The following is a 21,808-nucleotide window of genomic DNA, read 5'->3' as shown; positions in this document are numbered from 1 at the left end:
GACCGCATGGTTCCGCATAACAAAATCCTCAGGGTCGCACACCGAGGGCTCAGGGTTACCGGGTGTCGTGTGTAAGCAACGCCCGATGTGGATTGCGTCATCAGGCAGTCATGGCGCGGCACCGTTTGGACGCCAAGCCCTGCACCGCGGCTGCCTGGCATCGCGGCAATCGCACGGAGTCGCAATCTGATGAGAGGTTTATCGAGTGGTGAAACGAATTAGTAAAGCATGGGGACTTTTCGCAAGTCTGAGCTTTGCAGCGAAGCCGGGTAGCAGTCTGCTGCGTCTCGATTTTTGCTTATCAATAGTCCATGATTTGACTCCCTTCAGACACCTTACATCTGCAAGGCTCCAAAGACACTCTTAATGATAAACAGCGCGAGGACTTCATCTTACATCCACTTCCGCGTATGCTGCGTTCAGAAAACGAAAAACAGAATATTGCCTCGTACTAAGACTTATATTTTGCTAGACAGTGTGCATCAGTTCATGAAAAATAAAACAATTTCAGGTCAGGGAGTCGCATCAACTTGCTGATTCCTGTCGGACACACCCGCACTGGAGCGGGCACCAGCGATAGGCACAAACGCATACGATATTGATCTAAACACGCGGAGCCGTATCGATGGGAAATCAACAAAATAAAAGCAATACATACAGAAAAGGAGTGTAAATAGCAAACAGTCTACATCGCTTGGCGGTGGTGTGGTCAGATCCTGTTCAGTGCGACTAGCGTTGCAAGAATACTGTGATCACAGGCAGTGTCGGCGTTTCCTGTTCCCGTGTTCGGCGGCGGTGGCGCCGCCGCACGGCCGACAGGAGAAACGACAGCGGCGGCGTCGCCGTCACATGATCGGTGAGCGAACCAGCAGCGGCGGTGGCGGCAAGACCAAGCGGCGACGAAGCCACGGGCAGGAACAGACCCTGAGCTAGCGGCGCGGCCGGCGGTGGCTCCGGCAGGAGGTCATTCTGCGGACCAGCCACAGCGGTGGCGCCGCCCGGTGACCGCCCAGCGAACCAGCCCCGGCCGGCGACACCGGCGCGCCTCGAGCAGCCGCGCGCGCTACCCTGAGATCGAGCCGACCGGCGGCCGGGCGGCGTCAGTTGATGGAGGGAGTCGGCCCGTGCCACCGCACGTCCACCCGCGGCCACTTGCTCTGCAGACAGGTCAGGATGGTGTTGGCCGACGTGGAGCTCTGCACGTCCGTCTCCAGCAGGCAGGCGTCGCCCTTGACCAGCTTCACCTGCGGCGGCCCCCAGGGCAGATCGCGAGGCGTCAGAGACCGACGGCGACGCTCAGCGTGGCTCGTCGCCGCATGGTTCCCTCGCCGCCTGCCGCTCCGCAGCTTTCAGAGCACCATTTTTGGAACAGAGCCACGACACTGGGGGTCGCATGTGTACGAGCGGCATGGCCAAAAAGGCAAAGCCACATCTTTCTCGCAGGGCGGCAATGGCATGTTTCCCAATCGTTGCTGGCGCATCTAGTCTCGATCATGCTCGCAGCAGGTTTTCGCGTCGAGTAGCCGGGTCATTCATCGCACATATTGTGTGATCGCCCCCCCCCCCCCCCTCCCCCAGCCCCTGTCCGAGCACGCACCTTGCCATCCGCGTTGCTGCGGATGAGGCCGTTGCAGTGGTACACGGTGAAGGCGTCCGGTTGTCGGCCGGCGGCGCCCTCTGGGAAGAACTCGTCCAGGAACGGCACGCGCAGCACAATACCCAGCTGGTCCGGGTCCAGCGTCTTCCGCATCAGCTCCACGCTGTGGGGCGCCGCACCGCGTCACCGACCCGGGAAGGCTGGCTCGGGGGCCGGGCCCTGTACCCCACACAGAGTGCTGCGATCTACCGGCCGCGCGCGCGAGACGGCGCTCCTACCGACGACAGTGGTGGTAACGACAAGTAAACTGGCGGTGATGACAGCAGGCATGCCGGCTCTATCGACGCGGCCACGTCGATTACATGGGATGCCCACAAAAAAACATCTCCTGACTTCGGCGACCTCCGACCCGCAGCGGAGAGTAAGACCAAGAGTGCACTGACGGATGACCAACGGAGGCTGCTCACTATTCGTCCACGGTGACAAGGTCGCAGGCGGCCATCAGTGAGGACAGCTCCGAGGTAGGATGAAGCCGCTCTGCTCACGGTCCAGCCGGTCGAACGCCCGCTGCGCCAGCTGGCGGGCCGACGGTGGCGCCGTCAAGCGGTCGTCCGGTGCAAATAATACTGAAGTGGGGGGCAGACAAACAAGCTTACATTCTGCAATGGCTAGTATCACAATGAAGTGACTACCCATCCTTGATTATGTTGCACAATGGCCCAGTTCTTGACAGAGATATGTTCCATCACACGCACACAATGTTGGCGTTTTTTTTTCGAATTTTAACTCCTGGGAAAATGTGCACACTGGATGTTTGGTCCCGTAGCCGTGAAACATGGCCCACATTACCAGAGGCTGGACTAAGAACGGCGCCAAGCTGTCTCCGAAGAGACAGCGCCTCTCGTTTCTCGGGTGTTAAGGCAAAGGCTCCACGTTCGAGGCTCAGACCAGACTCTCCGGCGGACGATCCCCGCTCGCACGTACCTGTGAGGTGCGTTTCCGACGCCAGCACCCAGACTGGGTGGCGGGGATTCTTGAGGTTCCATCCGACGGTGCAGTAGTGAAGCCGCTCCAGCAGCGTGAGGAACCCCACGCCGGGCTGCGACAGCACGCCCTCCAGCGCTGGAAAGGCACGTGCGCATTAAACCAGCTGATGAGACACGGTCGTGGAATACAGACAATTTGGACGTTACACTGCTCGGCGATTGCAGTGTAACCTCAAAATCGTAACCTCCAGTGGCTCCTCCGCACGTGCGACCTGACTGAGGGTCGTGAATTTATCAGAACGGCGGTCGAGAAACTGGGACCAGCATCACCAGGGCCAGGACGATAGCCGAGCATCGCAACCGTACTCCCAGGTCACGCCCTCCCCGGACGTGTCTGCGCGCCGCGCGGCGGGTCGTGATGCGGACCCACCGATGCCGCCCACGCTTTTGACGTTGTCCCAGACGTGCGCCACGGCGCGGCCGGTGATGAGCAGGTTGGTGAGGCTCTGCGAGCCGTGGCCGTGCACGGCATGCACCAGCGGCTCCTCAGAGTCGCCCATCTCAGCCTGGACCGCCTGGACGCCCTGCGGCAGCAGTACCGCCTCGTGTGACGCAGACGCACCGGCAGAAGCGCCCATCTCAGGCGTACAGCCTGGACAGCGGCACATCGTGTCGCAGTGGTGCAGCACGCCGACTGACATTAACACAATGTGACGTTGAGGCAAGGTCCCTCACATGGGACAATGCTTACTGGATTCAACCTGTTTCGGTTGTGTAACCTTGCCAGTTGCCTAATCAGGCGAACCTTACAAAAAAGCGTAACATGCATGCATCACTCATGGAACGTGCACAAAACGCGCCTGTCACAAACGTTCACACCATGAAACAACAGCAAAAACGTCCGGCTGCAAGAAACAGCAGCGAAAACAGATAAGCGAACCGCCGTCCGACCAACACCAAACGAGCACCGGCAGAAGCCGATGGATGGTGGCGGCGATCACCGAGGTCGCTACCGCGACGACGGCACGAGCTCCGCAACACTCACGAGTCCTTACCTTGGTCTGGATGAGGGAGTACAGAAAGGCCAGCACGCCGCTGTCGGCCCGAAACGACGATAGGTTCTTCCGGAAGTAGTCCTCCAATTCTTGGGCGGAAGATACCTCGACCATACTGGAAAAAACAGAAGTGAGAGTGACATGAACCACCATGCTGGTGTCAACAGCAGCAGTTGTTTACAAGAACACCAACACGATGAGTCTTCGGCAGCGTGGAGCAGTCCGCATTATGATTGTAGTCCAATACATTGATGAAAACTACAAAGTGACACTGGACATTATGGTCCCCATGACAAGATCGCCAGATCGCCACACATTGCACGGATGGTCTGCCTCATCCCGTCAGTGGTCACCTGACTCCCCGGGCGCCGCCTCACCGGAGGGCGGCGTGGAAGCCAGCCGGCGCCACGCGGCGGCGCTTGCTGGAGGGCAGCTCGGCGGCCGGGCCGGGCTCGCCGGCCGCCTCAGGCGTCACCAGCCGGACAGACGCGGCGCCGCCGGCGCACCGACCCAGGATCTCCGACAGCGACGAGGCCAGCAGCTCGTTCGCCTCCCGCGCCGTCAGCTGGCGAGCGCGGTGGCAGAGTGTGTGTGCTAGTTAGGGGTGGGGCAGGATGATACATGTGATGCACCATTATTCTCTTGGCTGCTGCTGCTACTGGTGCTTTGCATTTGCTTTCAAAAGAGACACAACCTACATGTAACAATATACACCAAGATGAGATGCAGCCCAGCAGGGCATAGTTGGATGGCAGGGTGGAAGCAGGCTAACATCTGTCTCACAACCTCAGAGCAGCACAAAATGTGTGGAATATGTTACAGCTTTAAGAACTTCTCTGTGAGCAAACTTGGTGACTCAAGGTTAATGTTGTCTACTCAGATATCACTTAAAACTATATTGTGTCATCTGGTCATCTTAAATGGACACTGTCCTTCTGTGTCAGTGACTCAAAAGGCCAACAACATCCAATAAATATGCCACCTTTAAATAATAAACACAGGCATCTGAGAGCACACAAAATGGTGCAAGTGCTACTTCCTTGTAACCTTTTACAGTAAATGGTTCTAAGTTGCATTGTATACAGCATATGACAGTAATTGGCTTACCTTTTCCCATGAGTCTGGGTATTTTTCATACATGTTCTTGAAAATGTGAGCTTGCACAGGGGCAATGACACTGCAAGGTCCACCTTCATACTGCACAAGTGCACAGGGCTCGTCAGCACTGAACACAAAACCTGAAAACAACATAGCATTATATCTTAACAGAACAAGGCACGATGCTGGTATTAATGCATCCATTTCAACCTATTTATTACAAGAAAACCTTGACATGGTTAAGGAGCATGCATGCTCTAATAAAAATATTTATGCCAACCATGATTACACTTCCACAATTATCTGCCTCCTGGGAAGCTTGAACAGGCAGGTAAATGTCTGAATTCCGGCAAACCATTTCTTATCAAGGCACTGTAACTGGAAATTTGATATAGTTGCAATAAAAACACAACAAAATGCTTTCAATTCAGGCTGGACATTTTATGAGATAAGCAAACAGTGTCACATTACAAGCACAGTGCAATTTGTGCCAATTTCAGCTTACACCATGTCTACATACCTATTTAATGGCACCTCCACACCAAAATATAGGCATCATGCTGCATACATATGGAACAGCAGCCACCCTATAACAATAATGTACCCCTGACCAGTAAATCTAAAAGGCCTGAGATCAGTTCAGAGAAGTCACAGATTATGGCACATTAAGAATTCATGAGTTTAGGTTGTTAAAAAATTATGTTGAGAATTAACAGGAAAATACACAAAAACATGTTTGAGATGCAACAATTTCCACACATTTTAGCCTGACCTGAGTTTGGTGCACACAATTATCACCTTCAAAGCATCAATGTCACCTTGTTATTTTGTACAACAGATATATTTTTTTGCAGACTGGTCACCACTGAGGTCACTGCTTTCTCTTTTTTCTTGTCTTTTCATGATCATTATTAAATCAGAATCTCTCAGCACTGCTTGTTTACACAAAATGCACTGCCAATTCTTGCTTTTTTCCAATTAGACAAAGCCACAAGTGAAAGTGCAAAGTATCACTGGTGATGATATGGCAATGACAGTAACTAACAGTTTGTTAATTGTGCACTTACCCTGATTCCAGCGGTTGAATACAGATTCGTTGATTTCTTGGCGACCCCAAACAACAGACAGAATCTCATCAGCAGAAAAATTTGCAGGGTTTCCACTTGCCATCAGACCATCACTTGATGACTTGCCAAAATCAACACCGTTTTCACAGACACTGAACATCCCCTATCACATTCCCGTACACAAGCTGCTTTCTATCAAGAATGAAATGTATGTATATTAAGTCACTAGTTTGGTATTTCACCGAATTCGGCAGACAATGCTACAGCTCCAGTCTTCCGGAAACATAAATGCCTAGCGATGATCCCCCCTCACAATAGCGTATCACGCCCACTTCTTGACAAATACACGATCGCGCCAGAGGCAGACGAGTGTCAACATTTTCGCCATGATTGCCTCTAATTGCCGCAAACAGGGTCCTTAAGTGAAGAAGAAGACTATTGCAATACTTCATCTAGAAATGCTGCATGTCATGCATACCAACCATTGTTTGTGCTTTAGGCCCCTGAGAGACTTAAAAGCAGCTTGAAATGCAAAAAAGAAAATATTTCTACAAAAACCTTTTCTGCCAGTAATGCCCATTAAAAGCAAACAGGGGTGTTGCCAGGGATGCTGATTCCAAGACAAATTTGTGAATGGCGAGCCCAGTCTTTCTTCATGACATCTTTTTGTATTGGCAAGACGTAGGCTCATGAGCAAAACACACAATTACCCACTGCATGAAGTGTTTATCGAAATCAAAAACGATGTTGCGGCCCGGATTTTTAAAGGGAGATGAGCTTGGTGGGTACGAATCACAAATGTATTTCTAACTTTCTGTTGGGAGCCATCTGTAATGGAAAACGGAACACCTGGGTCTAAGCGGGGAGTGCCCCCACCCGAGCGTGCGCGACATTGGTCGAAATTTAGCTGACCCTGATAGTAACATCCAAACGAATCTCTGAAAATGTCTGCATTACACTTGTCATTAAAATTTGGAATTGAAAGAAGCGAGGAGAGGACGCAGTAATAGACCAAGCGATGCACTACCTGAACTTGATACTTAGTGCCAGGAGCAACAGACGGTGCGCCAAATTTGCTGAGTAATACAATTCTTGGATCATTTTTCCAGAAAATCCTCATAGCAGCAATTAGCATTTAAAAAGGTGATAAATAACTATACCAAGTCACTCCCCCCGCGTCCCCAGCGAGCCTGCTTAGTGTTTAGTGCAGATGCATACAATGTAGGTAGTGTCTGCTAAAGATTAGGGCTGGTGCCTGTCTGGTACCAGTCATGCATGACAGACTAGTCATTGGATGCAAAAGGCGTACCTGGTTTCAATATAAATGCATAGAATCCATATGCTTTATGATGCATTATTATCAATACCCATGGAAATCGCCAAAATAGTTTTGGCGAGAGGCTCCATTTGTCCATATGCAGCTTATGTTTAAACGGCAGAAATTATGCACGATGGATATAGTATAGAAAAAGTTCATCTCCAATGTATGTCATTGACGTCTGACGTACCGTTTGCGCCGGACGACCGCCTGATGGTGTCACGGTCGGTCCACCAGGTGGCGCAGCGGACGTTCAACCAGCTAGACCATAGCAACGTAATGTAAGTCAAGCGTTGTTTTTCCCGTGGTGCGCTTACCTTGGGTCTGCTGCGAGCGCGCCACGTTAATTTTGATAGGGGGCATTGAGAACCTATGTGTCTCATAAAGTTAAAGCGTACCATGACGATACCGACGGTCTTCCACTAGCGGCGCCTTTTTCTACCCACGAATCAGCAGAACGTATGCGGTCATAACTGCTGACAGGCATGGTGCATACTTTGAAAACTCTGGCACGGGTGGTATGGACCTCCAGTGTGTCTCCCTCAAATGCTTCCCTACAGGCTGGGTGTTGGAATGATGGCGGCAAGATGATGCATGAAACGATACTATAACCCGTATGTTCTGTATAAATTGGATGTCATTCTGGTGAATTGCCATTTTAGTGAATCCTCAGGAGAATTAAATAGCGCATGAAAAGAGTCACTGAACCATGTGTGAAAAGCAAAACATAAAAGCAAGTCTATGTGAGACATACCGTCATTTGTATCAAAACATGTCCCAAGGGAAACCCGCTCCCTAACTTCGCTGCATGTATATATATATATATATATATATATATATATATATATATATATATATATATATATATATATATATATTTGAAAACTCTGGCACGGGTGGTATGGACCTCCAGTGTGTCTCCCTCAAATGCTTCCCTACAGGCTGGGTGTTGGAATGATGGCGGCAAGATGATGCATGAAACGATACTATAACCCGTATGTTCTGTATAAATTGGATGTCATTCTGGTGAATTGCCATTTTAGTGAATCCTCAGGAGAATTAAATAGTGCATGAAAAGAGTCACTGAACCATGTGTGAAAAGCAATATATATATATATATATATATATATATATATATATATATATATATATATATATATATAGATAGATATTCTTACTAGTCTACGGAGCAAGTGTTTCTGGGCGGGCGTGTGGTAGTACCCCTCCATCCAGATGTGGTTTGAAGACACTTAATTCTGAGAAAATATCGGTCTCAATTGATGACGCCGATATCGGTTCCATCAGTTTTGTGGAATTCATCCCAAAGCCACAAAGTTGCGTCTGTGGACATAAATAAAGTTTAATATTTCAAACGTTATGAGCCAACTGGTATGAGTCCTCGAGTGAGCTGAAATGGCTTGCCATGAACTTACAATGTTGCGTACCGTGAACACACAGCCTGTAGCCCAGACCCAAACGCAACAAGCATGGTCAATGTCCTATGGATGCAATGCGATAAAAGCAATATTTGATAAAAGGAAGAACGCATTGAGCCTTGTTTGCTGGGTATTCTGAGCTGGGATATATTATCCTGGCAAAAATCGCTCTAAAATAGACGAGAAGATACTGCCTAAGTGACGTCATCAAGTAAACATTAGTTTGACAAAATGGCACGCTTTAAGCTGTGCTAACGCTCATGAGTATAGCCAATACTTCATTAATAATGTCGATAAACCAGTAGCTCCTGGTCTACTGGAGGTCGATGATTGTCATAATAAGACCTCCTATCTTACAACCATATATTCACAGCCTAATGTGATGCAATGCAACGTGGAAATGCTCATGCTGCATCACATAGACTCTGGTACTAAAAAATCGGGTTGTTACTTTTACTGACACTATTATTACTGGTACTAATAGATAGGCAATCGAGCTGTTCACGTGGCTAAAATTGAAACAGGTATCATGTTTGTGAGGTCCCAACTCGCGACAGCGAAAATGCCCAGAAATGATCGACAACCACAGACGCAGATGATGACCGGCACACGTACAAGCACACGCAATCACATACTTCTCTGGCACAGATATCAAACTGTGCCTAACATGGATATGGACACCGAAAAATCCTGTTATCCTGACCGTGGAGGGATCATGTCCACGCTTTAATCGATAGGGTTTAAGGAGAGCGATCGGCTGGCGTGCCCTGATGGAGTTTTTGACGTCAGCTGCGAGCACCCGAGTTACGTGGCAGAGTTGCCAAGGGACGCCTTAAAAAGTCATCTGCCTATAATCCCTAATTAACTGGCGGAAGCAAATATAAATATTGTTGCAGGTATCTCAATGTTACATATTTAAGCACGTGAAATGGTTTGGTCAAAATAGTGCACCTGCCGACCACGTGCAGCCGCAGAATGCAAAAGCGGCGCCTGAAGGGAGTGTGGGGGGGGGGGGGGTGATGGGCGAGGGGGAGCTCCAAAGCAACACTCATATTGAACGTTGCCTGTGGTGCCGCAGAAACAGAACAGAATAGCCTCCACCCTCGCTCTCTGAAAAAATTAGCCAACGAAGATCCCGCTAACTGTGTTCCCAATGGTCGGAGATTCGTGTCATTCTTAATTGCAATGCAGGTCCGTTAAACGCATGGCCCTCTGTTTGAGAGTGTATGTGTGTGGGATAGGGGGGGGGGCACGTCCGGTGTGTGGGATGGAGGGGGGCACGTCTGGTGTGTGGGATGGGGGGGGGGGGGCACGTCTGGTGTGTGGGATGGGGGGGGGGGCACGTCTGGTAACGGCGGAAGCATCAGAACGATGTTGGCGTCCTTAATGTCTCAGAATATTGTCATAATGATGATGATGATAATTGCAACCGCTTATGTCGTTATCGTTATTCGGTGACGGCCTGCCAGTTGACAACGAAACCGTAAGCACACGCCATGGGGTTCTGAAATGCGTGGGTGATATGTGATTGATCATGAGCCTGACACAGCTTGAAGTCAATCATTTAGGAAAGGAAATGAGTTCCTACGTCTTCAGTCCTGAGTGGTTTTATCGTTTGTTCACTGACCACTGCAGCTTACTCGTAATCCAGCACATTAAACCCGCTCATCTAGCCGTCATGGCTTATAATGTTTTGTGAAGGGTCAACTGATGCTGCGTAGAGTGTCAAACGATCAGAGTACACCTTTGCGTGACGTCAGCACCTCCCGTGGTCACCATTGGCCGTCGATTCGGTCACGGCCGGCTCGCCAGCTTGATTACACAGCCGGCGGTGCAGGGGCCGTCATTACGGGCGGAGGGTCGGCTGGCGCCCGCGCCCGCCGGCCGGCTGCCTCCGCACGGCCGCGCACTGCCACCGGACCGGCAGCGGCTCCGGCACCGGCCCCTGTGCCGCGGGCAGCGGCAGGGGCACGCGGCGGAGCTGCCGCCGCCGGAGCCTGCAGACGTCCGCTCGAGGTGAGGTCCGGGACTCTGGGGGTGATGGGTGGCAGACGAGACGGAGAGAAGTCCAGATGCTCTTGCGACAAAAGGGGGAGGGGGAGTGCTCGTTCATGGCGAGAGGGCCGGCCTCATCTCGGCGATATACGCGGCGTGTGATTAGAGGACAGACTGCTGCAGGGATGGGAAGTCATTGAAGTCTGCGGTGGTGCGGGGATAGAGGACAGGTTACTGCGGATTCAGAGGAAAGATTGCTGCGGTGGTGTGTGGTCAGAGGACAGATTGCTGCGGTGGTGTGTGGTAAGAGGACATGTTGCTGCGGTGGTGCAAGGTCAGCGGACAGATTGCTGTGGTAGTGCCGGGTCAGAGGACAGATTTCTGCTGTGGTTTGTGGTTAGGGGACAGACTTCTGTGGTGTCCAGCTAAGGCCACAACCTGCAGAGACCGCGGGCTCCTAGCTAACCGCGACTCTTCAAAAGCATTTAGTACGGTCTCTGACCCTAAGCCGCCGGTCTAAATCTACGATCGATCAGTTCGCTCTGCTGAACAGCGGCTGAGGGAGCCGTCAATCTCCGGGCGCGACGGCGACGGCTCCTCTCACCGTGACAGCGGGTGTCGTGGGACCGGCACGTGCCACGGCCAGACCCGCCGGCGGCGCGACGAGCCTGGCGCGGCGGAGACACTCGGCGTGCGGCGGCCGATGCTGCACCCAGTGGGCTGCCCGACCGGGGTCGTGAGTATGCCGTCTGCGGTCGGAGAGCGAATTTCGTTGCCACATTGTTTTCTTAATTGTTGGAGCACATGCGAATTTTAAGCCACTGTGCTGCTCAACGCAAATAGGTCCCACGAAAAAATTCAGGAATCCTGAGAGCTTGTGATATCATTTAATATCCTGAGTCAGACAGGTATATTTGCTTCAAATGTAGGGAATATAGATAGCTTGATACATTAAACGCGTGGGTTCAGTCAAATCAGGTACATGCATTCGGATGCTCCCATTCTATCTGATGTATATCTACGACTTTCAGGAGTGGATCCATCTCGAGGGGCCTGGACATGAACTCTCACTGTGCTCCGTTGAGGGGCACCGACAGAGGCTACGAACCCCTAGAATTGTCGTTTTCTCTCAGGCCTTTTGACGTCTTTGCGTTTTAGGCTTCGAAACGAGTGCCTCCTAGGTACCTTGTCTTTCGGCAATCCTTGGCGGCTCCCGCCCCCTGGCGTTTGGATGCAGCGGCGCAGCTAGGATTGTCTGACTAACCAGACATGTATCTGGTTCCCGGCTTTTGGTCTTGGTTCCCAGTTTTGGTTCTTAGTTCCTCCTGGCTCATTTGATAAAATAAAGCCCTGGATCCTGGCTCCCACCGGTCCTTTCACGAAACACTATCTTGGATTACGGTTCGTAGCGGTCATTTCGACAAACCAACTTCCTGGATCATGGTCTTCACTGGTTCTTAAGAGAAAACAAAATCTTGAATCCTGGCTCCGGCTGGATCTTTCGGCACACCAAGATCCCAGTTTCCACTGGTCCTGTCGACATAGCGATAAGCTTGGTTCCCACTGGTTCCTCTGAAAAACTAAGCCCTGGATCTTGGTTTCCTCTGGTTCTTTAGCATACCACTGGCCTGGTTCCGGCTCCTAATTATCATTGGTTTCTTTGAAAACACTGGATCTTGTATACTGGTTGCCACTGATCTTTTAAGGACAGGACTCTCACTCATTGCTCGCAGCCACAAAGTCATGCAAGTCACACAGGACGTTCTACATGTTCTTGCTTTCGCATCTACTAAAAGAAAGTCATACACCATCAACAAGTCAATCAGCATGTCCAAATACCATCAATGCAACTAAAAAACTTAATTGCCAGCTATAAACTATTTTCGTGCAGCTTTGAAGAGAGCGCCTGACAGCTGCAACTATCCAACAGGATAGCCCATACGTTTCTGTTCTCGTGCCACAGACAGGTAAAACAATCGGCATGCCCTGTCATCGTAGCAACAACAAAGCTTAAATGCTAAGTGAAGATCAGTGCCTACAGCTTGTGTCTGACATCAGAAGCAATCTCGCATGATACCTAACAGATGTATGTTTTCACATCACATGGGAGTTACAACCATAGGGAAGTCCATATCCCCACACCACCATTACAACCCGTAGAGCTTTACTGTTAGTTGAAGACGATCGCCTAACATTTGCGGCTGCATACCAGCCAGCGGAAACAATGTGCCCATAGTAAGGGTGTTTACTATGAATGGTGAACTAATTAACCACATTTCGATCTTGCAATACCTCACTAGATAACAAGGTAATAGCAACACTGTTAAAATTTCAACTATCCAACTATCAGGGTCTCTCTAAATTGCTGTCAGAGTTGCAGGTGCCAGAGTCGCAACCGTGTTTTTTCATAAAACGTTTCGTATTTTCCTTTGACAAAGTGGAATCAGAATATGGGAGCCAGGAAGGGGTCAGATCCCTGAATTGAAAAATCAAAAAAGTTCTGTAATAGATGTGTATGCTGTGTTCAGGCCCCTCATGCCTTTCAAATATGCAAAGTCCTATAAAATGGCGCCCTTCCAGTTGATATCGAAACAAAATGTCAGAACCGACGGCTGCATATCAGATGACACGGATGATACACAGGTCAGAAATCAGGCGTTGACGCAACCAGAGTGGTTTCGCTGGTGTGGGTCGGTCAGCTGATAATATAAGAAAGTCAGCTGAATAAAGAAGGCAAATCGGTTCTTCGCCCAATGTCTACAAACTTACACAGCCTCTGAGTAAATGTAAAACAATGGTAGCACATTTCCCTAGCAGGTCATCACACCTGATTCTATACTGATGAATTTTGGTAAATACAGTTTGGTATGAACACAATCATTTATAGTTTCTAATTATCTAGTTTTTATCTACGGTTTGTATAGATGAGCTATTTCTTAATGGTAAATAGAAAAATGGCAGTTGACCAAGCTCACCCGGCGAAGCCTGTGTTTTTGACAGGATTCGCCATGATCTGGAGCAAATAATGACAGGATTCGAAATGATATGATAATGACAATGACATTGACGAAATGATAATGACAATGATTCAAAATGACAGGATTCGCCATGATCTGGAGCAAATAAATAAGCTCCATGCATCGGCATACGTAGCACGCCTGGTTTTCTCGGCCTGTGAACAGTAAGACGGGTTCCCGTTGTGAAGGGCATGCTAAGAATATTACAATTCAGGCCCTGGAATGCGAGGATTTTGTTTTCGGGAAGGTCCTAAGCTCTGCGAAGCCTACAGCATTGCGTGCTCCTCCCCCCTAGACGAAATCCTGGATTCGCCCCTGTACAACGATGTACGCGTGCAGGAAAATGAAACGGTCAAATTAATATTGCTTCATTATCCATGTTTCATTTTGAAAATAATCAGGAATCAGGAACTGGTACTGGAAGAAATATTGGAAACAGAACACATGTCTGTTTTTAACTTTCTGTCGGGAGCCATCTGCAGTGAAAATGGAAAATGTCGGTCTAGGGCCCACGCTTCTTTGACTGCGCCTTTGCCCCGGTGTGCAGTATCCTGCAGCGAGCAGATCGGTATAGGGTGCCCTCCGGACGCTCTCCATACATATTTTTGTTTTGATACACGGTACCTCGCATGCGCTAAGAGAGAGAAAAAACCGTGGGCCCTCCGCGTGTATGTGCAACATCTTTCATGCATTACGACACCATGTTCATATGTGTTTTGCTGCGCTAAGCATTGTATCGCTGAAGCTGGGCTGTTGGATTAGATTTGACAAAGCGTCATGCGTAACAAATGATTTGACAAAGCGTCATGCGTAACATATATATATATATATATATATATATATATATATATATATATATATATATATATATATATATATGTGTGTGTGTGTGTGTGTGTGTGTGTGTAGGTGTAGGTGTGTGTGCACACAGATAAATCAAATGCTTTCTACTGAACGACACCTGCCTGAGGTAACACAAATCATCCATTTCTACTGAAAACACAGTCTGAAGTCTGGTCCGGCTTCGAACGCCTGCTGTGTACATCAGTGCTTCATGCGAGCGCGCGATCACTTTTTCCACGTGCCTAGCCGAGATGACACTGATGACCTTACATTTCCCAGACCTCATTTATCGTCACATCGTACGTTGGGCATGCTCCGTCTCCAGCCAACGGTCACCAGACTTCCATCCCCACCGCTCTCCCCTCTCCATCGGTCGCGACGCAGCCGGCGGCGTACGTGAAATCTGGCGGCGACACGCGGCCCGGCCGCACGGCGGGCCTCTCTGACAGTAAGTGTCTCATCGGCGGCCGGCATGCGCGCGGCGTGGAGCCGTTATCGAGTTAGGAGTCGATTGACCGGCGATGTATGGTAATTTATGGACGCCCCCGTCGCGCCGGCGCCGACGGTCCGCTCGTCGGCGGCGCCTCCACACGCGCGGAAAATTCGGCAGATAAAAGGCCAGAAGAGTGCAGATGATAGCGGCAGTTATGGATTGGACGCCGCCGATTGATTTTTATCTTTCCGGTGTCGCATGCGGAGGGGAGTTGAATAATGGTCAGCGTTCAGCAGTCGGCAGCTGAAATCCAGCTCTGGACATGCCTGTAACGGGCCGTAGCTTCCTCGGGCAATGACGCATAGGGAACTTTCATCACGCCTACATACCGGAATGGCGTATCTTTGACTGCCGAACCTCACCAGTCGTGCACTTGACGGGCTTTGTTTGTGTAAATACTTAGTACGCCACCATGCAGCATTCAGGAAAAGTAGCATGCTTTGGTAAGTGTTCTGTTGCAGTATGTGGAGTTTGCAGACGCTTGTTAGTTTGTTGAACCATACGTGGTTCTCATGCAACGTTCATTACAATGCTCCTCCGCACCCCATTAACACGAACAAAGCCAAATCTTGGATTTGTTCTCATTTAGTTTTATGCGATAAGCAGTTAACTACAAGTGGTTCTTTTCGGCGGATAGGATTAGTTCCACTCTCTGTTCCTCCACGGCATTGAAGTGTTGTTTTTCACAGTGTTCTCTGGGATTGTGTGATATTATGACAGCAAAGAGGAAGCGTAAAGCAAACTTACATTTGCTGTCGGAGTTCGCCTAATGTTCACCGCCGTTTCGGTTTATCTGGTTTATTTGCCAGGGTATGCCGCGTCTTTGCAGCACCCCGTTTCTAATTGCGTGTTATTTATTGATTTACGATTCTGCACACCCCGTTTGATATAGGCGGGCCCTTCTGGTCGACTGTTCACCGGCGATGGGTAGGTAGAGCATACTGTTGGGTTCAGCCGTGTTTGAAAATTGAATATGAATGCAGCTTCGTAAGAATGAATATTCTGCATTGGTCAGGTAATGTCCTTTTGAAGTAATATTGGGTTGCATGACTATGCTTTTTGTGATAATGTGTCACACATTCTCGATGAGAAAACTGAAAATATATAGGTGATTTCAAATCTGCTACTAGCCTCCCGGGCTAGTGTATTAATGTTTACGCTCTAGCGTGCGCCAATGCGGAGGAACCTAACCATGTGTTGTTACCGAGCGTGTTGGCGTTTTAGGTAGCTTGTATTTGGAGTCCTGTGCCAATAGCCAGTGACGCCCCAGCGATCAGGTGCTCCGTGTAGGACCTTCCTTTAGCCTATGAGGCCTAAGGGGGAGGCAAGGCAATTAAGGGAGGTCCTCATGGAGCCGATCACCTAGGCGCCATCGAGAACCATCCACAAGATCATGGAGCCAAGGCGCTTAACTTCATGTAGGACCTTCCTTGGGCCCATGAAGCCTAGGCGGCAGGTTCCATGTAGAACTTTCCTTCAGCCCAGGTCTTCCTTTGCATACGCTGAGTCTGGTCCTGACAAAGTGATGCTGCAGCTTATTTATTCGCAAGTGTGGTGTGAACAAACGAGAGAAGTTAAGGGCTGTTGAAATATTGTCACATCTTTCCGCGCAATGTCACGACCAAACACTTGTTCGCTGGGCTCGCTCCATTTCGGCCGACATGCGATCGCCCGGCTCATGACCAAGCCCGCTGCCCTGACCGCAGGCGACCGAGTGCGTGCGAGCATTGTCGCCCCCGGATGGAGCCCACAAGAGTCCCCTTTGAATTTGGACTCGCCAAACTTGGCAACAGCCGCCGGTGGTGGACAGATGAGGGCTTTGTCCGGTAAAGTGGTTCCTCTCCGGTCGGAAGACTCGCTGAAGCTGGCCACGGTCTTGGGCTCGGGGGCGAAAGCTCTCCTCTCTGAGGACTCATGCGTCGAACTTCGAGAACAGTTTCCAAAGAGTTGGTTTAGCTAGGCTCGTTCACGACCCTGGTTCCCTGCTTACAGTGTCACTGCCCTTTAGGGCGCACCCCTGTCCGGCGGGTCACTCCTCAGTTGGTGAATTACTAGGTAACTGCCAGAACGCGCCGCCCATACCTGTTCTATCGCGGCCAGGTTATGGGCGTTTTACGCCCAAACTCCGCCTCCGTCTCGAGCTGCTTTGCATTTAGATTGGCCGGGCCATTAAGCGGAGATGAGAGGCGGTGTTTGTGGTAGAGATATGTGCATACGGGCGCACTGAATGCGCTCATCTTGTGTGTGTGTTAAACAGTGTGGTGCTCCTGCAGGCAGTACAGCGTATGGAGAGGTGCGGGTGCTTACGCCGCAATGCTTAAAGGCGCAGAACCGTTTGTGATCTAGAAACGTTCTCATGTAAGGCTAAGCCTTTTCTACAGTAAAGACGCTTTTTGACAGCTTTTTTGAGAGATCCTGGACATTATTGCCATGAAACAAACGTTGGGCTTCCGAAAGTGGTGAGGACATACTGGGAGCTTCAGCTGTGCTTTGAAGGCGTTGCGACATTTGTTTTCGTTCGTTTCGACTTTCGTTGTCGGGGTTTTGTAAATAAGCAGCATGTTGACATAGGTTTGGAAATAGTAAAATCCCGACTAAAATTTGTTTCCGAGGGCCGTAAATTAATATGAAATTCCCCTGCAACATAACAAATGGATTGCATGAAAGACTGCAAGTAATTCTGGTGATGACGTAGCCGAAAAGATCATTCGGGCCATGCTCCTCACTCCCAACCCCTGAGGTAGCAAAGAGCCCTAGGACCGAATGCTCCAATGCTTCTCAACAGTTTAAAACCGTATGGCTTCTAGAACATTAAAACACGGGTGCCCAAGGTATCAATAGGACAGGCAAGTTGGATCACGGACCTAAGAAACCCCTGAAATCCACAAACAGGGCCTGTTATTTTAAACAACGGATAGGTATTACCTTGGCTGGAACGGCCCTATAGCCTGATCTGGCATTTGTGTCTTGAGCGAAGTCCTGGCTATGTCGTCGAATTCCTATATTGCCATACGACAGGGATTTTATGTTTTTCATTTTTAATCGAAAAAACTTTTTTTTCTTTTTCCGAAAGTTGTCCTTCGTAAGTGACTGCCAAGTACTTTGTTCACCTAACTCAAGGCTGTGGACTTAGGCACACTGGGAAAGCTTGAAATTCATGAAGACACTTGGACACCCAGTTAATAGTCAGCGACTGCTTCACAGTCTGCATCTTCATGCCCACTCTGCAGCAAGCTGTGGCTCTGTATTCCACAGAAAACTTACGGAGGTTTGAAATGTGTAAAGCACCACGGGTAGATATGTGAAGAACGTTACTAATGGCTTGGACCGGAGAAGTTATTCGCCACACCCATATGGCGGTTGGAGATCTGAGGAGCGCTTTCTCAATAGCAACACATATTTCAAACGTCATCGAAAGGGCGGGAAATGTGCCAGCAGTCGTCTCCTTCATGTACGACAGCTTGATCTTGTGTCAAGGCTCTTGATCTGCAGGTGCTGGCACTAACTTTCCCGTGGTCAAACTTCAGTGCATGTGAAAATGATCGCCGATATTAATACTTCGAGGTTTGTAATCCATTTCTCCCCGCCGGATTGACGGGTGCGGTGCCATCTAGTGAGACGAAAAGATGAACGAATAAATTCCAATAATTTTCAAAAGATCTTGAGCCATCCCTTGAGATGGCCATCTAAAAGTAAGGTCACCGAGCGCACATAAGACCAAGCCCTGCGACATTGTCCCACTTATTCATGTGCCACCAAAATACTCAGTAAGATGCGCCAAAGCTGCACTAATACGACTCGAGCTTGGTCGCAGGGGGGCCAGCCCGGTGATCGACCCCAGAAGACCAGCGAGACCGCCAGATCTCATCACCAGCACGCGCGCGTAATTACAGCCCGCGTCCGTCTCCCAGAAATCGGGCAGCGGGCCCGTTCCTCTTGTAATCACGGTCGCCGAGACGGAGCCCGAAGAGTGGCGGACCGATCTGCGCAGACCGCGGACGGTGCCGCGGGCGGCCGTGCCGTCGACAGTTCTGCTCCGATGTGGCATGACTGAAGTAGATATCCGAGCCGGCGTGATTATTGTGCGTGCCCTGTAATTTCGCACACGAAGGGTCGGGATGCCACGCGAGCCGGTACAACCGCGCGCCCACAGCCGACCTCCCACGCTGGGCGAGTGCCTTGCCAGTTATGCCACCCAGGTCTGAGTGGGAGGACGCTGCACAGAACAGGAGCGCATCAAGGCGATCACTGAGTGGCGCATTAACAGCGAATCATGTATGTCATAATAGCTGTTGACTACGTGGTGAACAGCGTGTGCATCTATTGGAACATTGATGAGTCATGGGTGCTACCGTGAATGTGCCAATCATTGTCAAGGTATCTCCTCATACAAAAACGGCTCAAACGCATGCCCCGTGTGTTACTGACGTACGGTAAGCGCAGGTTGACCTCATGTCCGAATTGCATAGTCGCGGTCTGATGATCCGGCCACCCTATGCCCCGAACCGGTATCACGACCCTGTCACCCCGGTGCCCGGTCTGGTGACCCCGCCACCCTGTACCGCGGGCCGGTATCACGACCCTGCCACCCTAGTGCCCGGTCTGGTGACCCCGCCACCCTGTACCGCGGGCCGGTATCACGACCCTGCTACCCCGGTGTCCGGTCTGATGACTCCGCCACCCCGTACCACGGGCCGGTATCACGACCCTGCCACCCCGGTGCCCGGTCTGGTGACCCCGCCACCATGTGCCCCGAACCGGCATCACGACCCTGCCACCCCGGTGCCCGGCCTGGTGACCCCCGCCACCCTGTGCCGCGGGCCGGCATCACGACCCTGCCACCCGGGCGCCCGCTCTGGTGACCCGCACACCCGGGTAGGCCCTCCTCGAGTGCAGCGCCTGCCCCCCTGTCGGGCATCCATCAGGGCGCGTTCGGAGCCGGGCGACACGTAACGACACCAGGGAAATGACCCCCGGTTCCGTCGCGCGCCTCGTTTGTCATCGGCTTCGACGCCGTCAGCATCGGCGGCGACGATCGGCCTCGCTGAAGCTGGAGATAGGGAGAGGCTGGGAGGAGGGGCTCGGAGAGAGAGAGAGAGAGAGAGAGAGAGAGAGAGAGAGAGAGAGAGAGGAGAGAGGAGAGAGGAGAGAGAGAGAGAGAGAGAGAGAGAGAGAGAGGAGAGAGAGAGAGAGAGAGAGAGAGAGAGAGTGAGGAGAGAGAGAGAGAGAGAATGAGAGAGAGAGAGAGAGGCAGACAGACAGACAGACAGACAGGACAGACAGACAGAGAAAGGCAGAAGGGGAGAGGAGCGGACGGCAGCGGTCAGACGGCGAGGAGAAGAGGACAGGGAGCGGGGAGGAGAGGGAGGAAGAGGGAGAGAGAGAGAAGGGGGAGAGGATCAGGAGCAGGGACGGAGGATAGAGGTTGAGACGGAAACGGAGACGGGTACAGACGTTTGTATGCACTGAGATGGAGACAACGACAGACAAAAGCGATAGAGGCAGAGATGGAGCGACAAAAGTATGATCCGGATACATAAGTGATATGGAGACGGAGATGGAGAGAGAGAGAGATGGAGACAGGAAGCGTCCTGCTTACGAGAAAGCCTTCCTTGTTTTGATCAAAGAAAATGTCTAAATAGCGCGCATTATTGCTCTTGTAGCATTATGGCGCAGCATCATTACCGCACACAAACCAGCGCGTCGCTCAGCCTTAATGGCAGCTAATGCGGCTAATACACCGTCCCCTCGGTGGCCGGCTGGCTCGTCAAAGCCGGGCGGGCGCGTCGTCGGCTCCGGTGTCCCTCGGTCGCTTCCGGCGCACTTCCGGCCCGGCCGAACTTCCGACTTCGGGTCGTGTCGTCACATATCATCTGTGGCGGGCTCCAGATGCCGGCTCAGCCGTCCGCGGCGGTGTTCGGTGGCCGAAGTGGGGTGTCGCCACGCGGCCAGGCGGAGGCCGCAGTGGGGCGTCGCGACGCGGACGGGCCCGGGCGCCGACGACTGCTCTCCTCGAGGATGTGGGCGCGACAGGGTGGTCGGGGCGATTGAGGCGCAGTAGTGGCGTTGGTGGCGCTGTTGATGTACCATGTGTGGTTGTTCGGGAACAACAACTATGATGGTCACGTGCGCTGTATTTTCTGGTGACTCATTGATTGCAGGGAGGATCTCCACGCTTTGAAATTGTAGTGACTTCTGATGCTCTGCCTCACTATACGTGTGTGGCAAACGGTCTAGCTTGTCATAACCCGACTCGAACGATTTACACGATCTGATCTGCCCCACTTTCATCAATTTGAGCCAAATGCAAGTCTACCTGAATAGTTTCATGTCATTTAAAAGACGACGGGCGTTACCTGTCCAGAAACGAGACGACACCGGTCCCCCTGCCATCTTCTCGGGAGTTCCGCTGGCAACGAGTGTATCCCGACAATCACATGCCTTCCGAAAAGTGAACACGTCATGGACGTATCGTGCGTCACCCCAGTTGCGAAGAAAAAGGCAAGACTAAAAATTATTGATTACGTCGAGGAACTCCTCATTGCACAGCAATTCGCCGGAGATTTGCGACTTTCTCCACGCTCTGCAAGAAACCATGAATTGGTTTGTCGAACGCTTCAAAGTCCTTCAGCCCCACCACCACGGTCATTTAGCTTCAGGTTCTTTCTGCACGCCTCATTTCACAATGACCACAGCTGACGGCCCGCTGTCATCCGACCCCGCCGCCGCCCGGCCAGCGGCGAGCTGCGATTACCGGCCATTTTAGCAGCCTCTACCGCGCGGGCGGTGGCGTGCCGGGCCGCCTCTGTCGGCTTCCAAACGCCCGCGGGCGGCGCGCTGCTAGGGTTTCGCGCCGTTTTTTGGCGGGCGCGGCGGTTCGCGCGGCGCGTTCGGTTTCAGTGG

At 51.2% G+C, this 21,808-nt stretch overlaps 1 long non-coding RNA gene across 1 annotated transcript; it reads right to left on the bottom strand.

The window, feature by feature from the left end:
- Nucleotides 1-4,102: 4,102 nt before the first annotated feature.
- Nucleotides 4,103-6,152, bottom strand: LOC119099306 (uncharacterized). The gene is made up of 3 exons (XR_005094337.1): nucleotides 5,804-6,152; nucleotides 4,746-4,876; nucleotides 4,103-4,203 (listed from the first exon to the last, which is right to left on the bottom strand). It is a non-coding gene; the product is annotated as an uncharacterized LOC119099306 (long non-coding RNA).
- Between the last annotated feature and the right edge of the window lie 15,656 nt (nucleotides 6,153-21,808).

The sequence above is a fragment of the Pollicipes pollicipes genome, unplaced genomic scaffold, assembly GCF_011947565.3.
Source record: "Pollicipes pollicipes isolate AB1234 unplaced genomic scaffold, Ppol_2.1 Scaffold_4740;HRSCAF=5597_pilon_pilon_pilon, whole genome shotgun sequence".
Taxonomy (NCBI): domain Eukaryota; kingdom Metazoa; phylum Arthropoda; class Thecostraca; order Pollicipedomorpha; family Pollicipedidae; genus Pollicipes; species Pollicipes pollicipes.
Note: the sequence above shows the minus strand (reverse complement) of the source record. Positions and strands in the feature narration are given on the sequence as shown.